A 7,816-nucleotide genomic window follows, 5' to 3' on the forward strand; every position below is an offset into this window, starting at 1 on the left:
AAGTCGTGAAGTATGTTTAGAAAATTTGTTGAATGCTCATTCCCTCTTTCCTCTCTCTCTTTTTCTGTTAGTAAATTTAGCCTCACAGTCTAAACCACTATCTGACATCACAGGAAGAGCTTTAAAGTGAGTCATTTCCAAAAAGCTTAGGTAAGAAAAGTCAAAAAACAGAAGTAAAAAGGGAACATTCTGAGACATTTTCAGCAGGACACAGAGTATGGTTAGGGAGAGAGTACTTCCGTACGTAAGCTTCTCTCCTATAATAGATTATAGGTTTTGCCTTTGTCTCGTTTCAGAAATGCAAGAACAAAAATGATTCTATGATTCGTGAGGGTTGGGGGAGGAAGTGGTTGGGAAGGAATGACCCGCACAAACCCATTTAATTAATCTCGAATAACATCGTTTAAATGCCCGATATGTGTAAAAAACTAGGCCATGCTGCAATCAGGGTGAATTAAACTATGCTCTAATCTCTAGAGATTCACAATTGAATGGGAGTATACACCCACACATGCACACACACACAACTGTAATACAACCCAGACTATAATAACAGAAGTAAAATAGTAGAACACAATAGGCAGGAGTATATTTAGCCTGGGGCAATCTAGGAAAGTCTTAAGGTAGAAATAAGATGCGAGCAAGTTCTTAAATAACTGCAGATCTTCTAAAGACAGAAAAAGGTGAAAAGCTGCTTAGGGTGTAAGTGGAGCATAGTCAAAGGTGGGTAGGTGAGAGAGGGCAGGTAGGTGGGATAGAGCAGGTAGGTGAGAGAAGGCAGGTAGGTAGGAGAGGGCAGGTAGGTGGGGGAGGGCAGCAGGCACTGAAGAACAGGCAGGAGTCTAGCTTGTGATTCATCGGGAAGGAGTGCAAAGCACCGAAGATGATTCCTGCTTAAAGCATATGTTGTCAAGAATTCTCACTCATATTATTCTTTTACATATATGCATATGAAATAAAGTTTATTTGGGTAAAATATATTTGAACACTGTTGTCTATTATAAAGGCCATGTCCACATCCAGACAATGTCTGCTCCTCCTCTTGTTTGCAGTCAGATCATTATGGAATATTCTTGAGGCAGAAAGACCTAAGAAAAATGAGTCGAATAGTATTTATTTCCACGGTTATCATTATTTAATTACAAAAGTAGAGCATAATCATAAAAAGATAACTTGAAATAATACAGGAGTATAAAGGATTAAAAAAATGAAAGTTTTCATTTCCAATTCCACTGCCAGAAGTAGCCATTTTTAATGGATTAGTGTTCATTCTTCCTGAACTTTTTCAGAATATAGCACATATTTTTAAAAAGGTAATTTTGATCAAAAATAAGATTATAATTTACGTGTGATTTTATGACTTACTTTTTCACTTAACAATATATTAGAGCATATTTCCATGTTAGTGCACATAATTCTATTGATTATTTTTTGTTTTTTTCCTTCAATATTTGAAAGAATTGAATAATGAAGATATTCGGAAAACATGCAAAAGATAGACAGGATTACCATACATGTATATTCATTCATATATGTACATGTATATATAAAATATGAACTATAAAAGCAAATAATTCCTATGGTAAAAAATTAAATATAGAAGGATTAAAGTAAAAACTAAAATTTCTTGAACACCTAGCTGTCCTTGTTCTCCTCCCCGGAGGTAATCTCTTTCATAAATACAAGTGTAATCCCCTTACACATACTGTTTTGCTCTGCTTTTTCCACTTATCTTTTCATATCAAGACATATTGGTCTAAATCATACTTTTTAAATTGCTCCGTATTATGTCATTTAATCAGTTATTCCTCTGTTGATGAATATTCAGTTTTTATCCGATTTTAAGCTGTTATAAACAATGCTCAATGAGCACTCCTATCTTTACACATCTGTCGATATTTCTGCGTAACAGATCTCTAGAATTGGAATTTCTAAATCTAAGAACATGTACATTAAAATTTTTGAAAGATATGGAATTTTCCACTGAAGAGACTACACCCATTTACACTCCCAACCGTGGTGAGAGTATCTTTTCCACTTGCAAAAGATAAGGTCTTTACCACAAAGTTCAACATCATAAACATGTGGTCTATTTCTGCAATAGACACCATGCTCTGCCCAGAGGGAGATGCAGAAGCAACGAGAGATATATATCACTACAATGCAGTAGGGGGTGTTGGGAGGGCATAATACACCTGGCGACAAGGAAAAAGGAACGACTAATTCTCCCTGAAGCAAACCCGAAGATGATGCACTGAAGAGGTGGCACTTGAGCCGGGCCATAAGAATGTGTAGAAATCTGTCAGACACTAACTGTACTGGAAAATAATTTATCTGTCTCTCTGTCCTGCTAGACCATGAATTGTTTATAACTCCAGTGCCTGCTATCATGCCTGGTATGATACATTTGGGGCGCCAATAAATGAATGAGTGTTTGTTTGAAAAGGATGTTGACTTCTGAATATAATTCAAAGAGTTCATTTGAGTTCTTAAAGTTGTTTCTGGTGTGGATTCAGTTTTACTGATTCCTTTCTCTCTAAAGAGTATACAGCAATTCAAACCAGTTTGAGGACTCCGGATTGTATTCCTTGGATTTTCAGGTCAGGAAGAAAATTATTGAAAACATCTTGTGAATAGCGTCCCTGTTTCTGGATGACTTCTTCTCTCTTCCTACAAAGTACTAGTTGTTTTGTGATGTAATGTGGAAAATTCTGGGGAGTTTGTGTGGCTCACTTCTGTTTTCCTTTTTGAATGTCTAAATGCAAATATCTAAATGCAAAATCTAAATGCAAAGATCTAATATGAGATCAGATGCTTTGGAAAAAATGAAATTTTGAATATGTATTACAAATGTGTCCATATTAAAACCTTTTACAAGCCACTGATTAATTCTACATTGTCAATGATGGAGATCTGCATTAAAGTTCATTTGGCCAAAATAAAAATTTTAGAATTACAGAATCTTTAGCGTGTTTTCTCTGAGAGAATTAGAAATAAACATATGGCAAAGTTACTGTCCTTAAGGACTTCAATGAAAAATAATTAAATCCATTATTAGATCATATGTAATAATCAAAACTCTAAATATAACTAAGTGTCAAAAACCGTGGATGACATAAACAAGTGCTATGGCTGGTCAGCAAAGGGTAAGATTAATGGTAATTAGACATTGCTGGGAAAATTTCATTGAAGAAAAGATTCCTGAGGTGAAAAGAGCACTAGACAAGAATCTGGAGACACAGATTTGACTTTCAGTTTTAGTAATAACTACTTGACCTTGGGCTAGATGCTTGACCTAGAAATATTTTTTGTTGTTGTTGCTGTTTTTTAGGTATAAAATTAAAGGACTGGATTGGATAATATTTCAGGTTTCTTTTATATCTAACAATCTACAATTCTCTTATTTGAATGGGGAGAGGAGCTGAGAGGGCATTTAGAGGGAAAAATGTGAGCACACGTTAAGGTGGAAGTAAGCCCGACGCGAGTGAATGGCACAAGTAAAGTGGTTTGGCTGGAGTCAAAAGGGCATTCTAAGGACTAGTGGAAGGTAGGTAGAAAGGCTGGGTTCAAATCCCAGCTTGCGTGACCGCACAGAAGTTATTTAAACTCCGTGTTCTCATTTCCTCTCCTGCAAAACAAGGATCGTGTCAGACATCGTCTGTGGATACTGAAGCTCATCCCACCCTTCCTTATTATCTCTCCATTGGAAGCCTGAGTTCTACATTTCCTGGACCTTCTTTCCGGTGGGGTTCTCAATAGGCTCTGCCGGAATTGTTCTGTTCATGTGTCATTGGAAATTGAAGAGAAAGGGGAATTATTGCATTTGATTCTATAACTTAGTTTGTGCACAGAGATTGCAAATCTATTTTAAAAGTAAAAGAATGAACACTGTAATATAGAATAAACATTAAAACTGTTAAAATAAAAACAAAAACAGAGAGGCCGGGCGCGGTGGCTCACGCCTGTAATCCTAGCTCTCTGGGAGGCCAAGGTGGGCGGATTGTTTGAGCTCAGGAGTTCGAAACCAGCCTGAGCAAGAGCGAGACCTCATCTCTACTAAAAATAGAAAGAAATTAATTGGACAACTAAAAATATATAGAAAATATTAGCCGGGCATGGTGGTGCATGCCTGTAGTCCCAGCTACTAGGGAGGCTGAGGCAGGAGCATCGCTTGAGCCCAGGAGTTTGAGGTTGCTGTGAGCTAGGCTGACGCCACGGCACTCTAGCCCGGGCAACACAGTGAGACTCTGTCTCAAAAAAAAAAGGGGGGGGGCACTGAGATGCAAAGAGGCTAATGACTTGTCCAAATTCACACCACTATATAAATGACAGAACCACAACCAGACAGTTGGCCTCCAGGGCCTGTGCTTTTAGTCACTATGCTTCCCTGAATGCTAATACAGTTGATTCTCTCTTTATTCTTGGTAGTTATGTTCAATGAAGTCATTGAGAACACTGAATTAGCCAATACGGAATTATTGCTCCTAGGGGAAATATAGGGTTAGGTTCCTGCCAGCCTCTGGTTGTAACATTTTCCTCAAAGGATCAATGTATAACTTTGTTTTATGTGTCTTTCTGCATCAAGACACCTTATTTGATGTATGTTGCCAATTTGTTAACATTGACCTTTCTAACGACAGCACTGTAACATGCCCAAATGAAGTTTATCTAACACACATATTTTCTCTCTAAGGCATATCGAACCCTTCTTATGCTTAGGAACACTGGATAGCATAGTCCTCCTCCCAAAATGAGGACCATTTTAAATGATGAAATCAGCAACAAAAAACCCAAAAATGAGCTTTGTAGTCTTAGCTACTCCGGAGGCTGAGGTGGGAGGACTGTTTGAGCCCAAGAGTTAGAGTCCAGCCTGGGCAACTTATCAAGAGACCATCTCTGAGAAAAATATGTGAAACATGTGGGCACTAAATTGTCTGCAAATAAGACACTGTTCATAGTATGAGAGCTTAAACAACACAGCCGAGTGTCACCTTGTTTGACCGCAGCTGGGTTCCTGTGAAAAGCATGGTGCTACATAGCCTGCTAAAAGAATACTTGTTTATAGTATGGGAACTGAAACAAGAAAGCAGAGAGTCACCTTATTTGACCTCAGCTACCTTCCTCTATGTCCAGTGACTCAAGATTTTTGCCACTCTTGGCATACCTGAGAAAGACCACAAAAGCCTACAAGTATTGGCTTTGGGGTTACAGATAAATCTTAGCAAGTAGGTGAATTTGCAAATATGGAATCCATGAATAACAAGGATCTATGTAATTGCTATAACTCATATATTCCGTCCATTTTATAGATGAAGAAGTTGAGCGGAGAAGGAGCAAATTATTGACACAGAGTTGCATATTGGTTAAGGACCTGGATTTGGAGACAATTAGATCGATGTCTGCCACTTCTGCCTGTGGACAAACTACTTAATCACATTGTATTAGTTTCTTCACCTGTAAAGTGGGCATGATAGTAACAGTACTTATCTCCTGTGAGGATTAGTGATATAATGCATACAAGCATGTAGAACAGTACTCAGTACTTAATAAATGTTAGTCATTGCTATAATTCAACCATAGGCACAAAAATACTCATAATACATGCAGACGTGTAAATATAAGTTATAGTCAGCTATTGCTTTGGTAGTAGGAATTTAGAGTTTTCCTTTCCTGAGTTTTAAATATTGTTTTAGAAAGTCACTGACCTTTGCGTAGCTCAGCATATTTTTTTTATAAAAATGGGAACAATACTACCTACTAGGTGAGATTGTTGTGAGAAATAAATGAGATGGCATATGTGAAAGCATTCTGTAATCTTAAAGACACTATATATATATATATATTAGGTAATATAATCACCATTATTATTATACAGGGTGTTTATTATTGAAATCAATACCTGATAACTTAGTTCCTTCACCATATCCCTTTTTAAATTTTACTCTTTTGTATCATACATTTGGAAGAGTGCATATAATGAATATGTATATTCTGAATAATAATAAAATTACCACCCATGAGCTTATTATCCCTCAGCTTCAGAAGTAGAATGCTATGAGCATATCTCAAGCACCCTCTGGGCTCACCCTGGTCTCCGTCCTGTACTCCCCACTCCTAAGTTATCACAATTGGGAATTTTGTGTTTATTATTTTCTCACTTTTTTTGAGACAGAGTTTCGCTCTGTCACCTGGGCTAGAGGGTAGTGGTATCATCATAGCTCACTGCAACCTCAAACTCCTGGGCTCAATTGATCCTCCTGCCTCAGCCTCCCAAGTAGCTGTGACTATAGATCCGCATCACCATGCCGAGCTAATTTTTTAAAATTTTTGTAGAGACAGGGTCTTGCTGTGTTGCTCAGTCTGCTCTTGTAGTACTAGGTTCAAATGATACTCCCACCTCAACCTTCCAAAATGCTAGGATCACAGGCATGAGCCACCATGCCGGGACTTTCTTATGTTTTTAAAGTGGCTTTACTACCTAAGTGTGTTTCCCAAACTACACGATTTTAGATTTGACCATTTCAGAACATTGTACAAATGGGATGACTTCGTTTTATCTTTTAACTTGTCCCCCGCCTCGCTCAACATTGCGTTTTTGCCATCTATCCATATTGATGCACATATCAAGTAGTTCATTCATATTCACTATTCATACTATTCCATTATATGGATATATCATAACTTATTTGTTCTAATGAGGGACATTTAAGTTATTTCCAATGTCTTGTTATTATAAATGATGAACAACACTGGAGTGAAATTCTTGCACATTTTCCCTAGTGTATATTTGCAGGAGTTGCTCTACCTAAGCGAGGAACTTTTGGGTGATAACTTATGAACATGTTCGATTAATTAGAAACTTCTAAAATCCCACCAGTTCTCATTGCCCCACATCCTTGCCAGCACTGGGCATTGACAGATTTTTAAATTTTTTGACCATCTGGGGTGTGAGAAATGTCCTGTAAGACTCTTCACTGAATAAGAACATTACTCTGGAAACCAAGTATTTCCTTAATAAAGCATCTACAGCTTAGTAACTATAGCAGGGAGTAGAAATCCCTTCTGCTGGATTTGGGTTTGATGGTGTTGGAGGGAATGGTAGGGTTGAGGGAAAAAGCAGGTATCTTTAGTTCTAGCGCCTGATCCTTCTCCTAATTGCATGCAGCACCTGCCACATGCCTCACATCCTTGTCAAGGAGGGGAGATGCTCGAAGGGTGAGTCATTGCTGTAAACCTCCCTGGGGCCAAGTCATTATTCACGTCTGTAGCTGTTAGAACTTGGACACAGGAGGAAAAGGATATTTCCCTTAAGTCATGAGGAAACAGAATCCTAACTTAAGAGTCCTCCCTTGGAACTTGGAGTGTCTCCAACGAGACACATCCTTTGCTTTTCAGAGTTGTAGGACCTGATAGGGTTTTCTCCACAAGTGCTAAAGTAGCTGTGATCCTACGTACTATAGTTGAAGGGCTGTCTTTTTTTCTCTCTAGGTCTCTAGGTCATTATCATTCAAAGTACAAATATTGATTGAACACCTACCATGTGCCAGGCACTGTTCTAGGTGTTGGGGAAACAGCAGTAAATAAATGAGAAAAAGTGAGAATTCATTCCTCCTCAGATTTAGAGATTGTCAAATTTACAAGTAGAGCCAGTTTAACTTGACACAGCAGCTACACCACAATATTGCAGAGCAGGGAGCAGGGATACTAGATTTAGATTAATGGCTGACTTTATTTACTATTTAATTAAAATGTTATGAAATCATGGTAAGACCAGTATAGTGTTTCTAACTTTCAAAAATATTCATTTTTTGAATTA

This window comes from Propithecus coquereli, unplaced genomic scaffold, assembly GCF_000956105.1.
Source record: "Propithecus coquereli isolate 6110/MARCELLA unplaced genomic scaffold, Pcoq_1.0 Scaffold124, whole genome shotgun sequence".
Classification (NCBI taxonomy): Eukaryota; Metazoa; Chordata; class Mammalia; order Primates; family Indriidae; genus Propithecus; species Propithecus coquereli.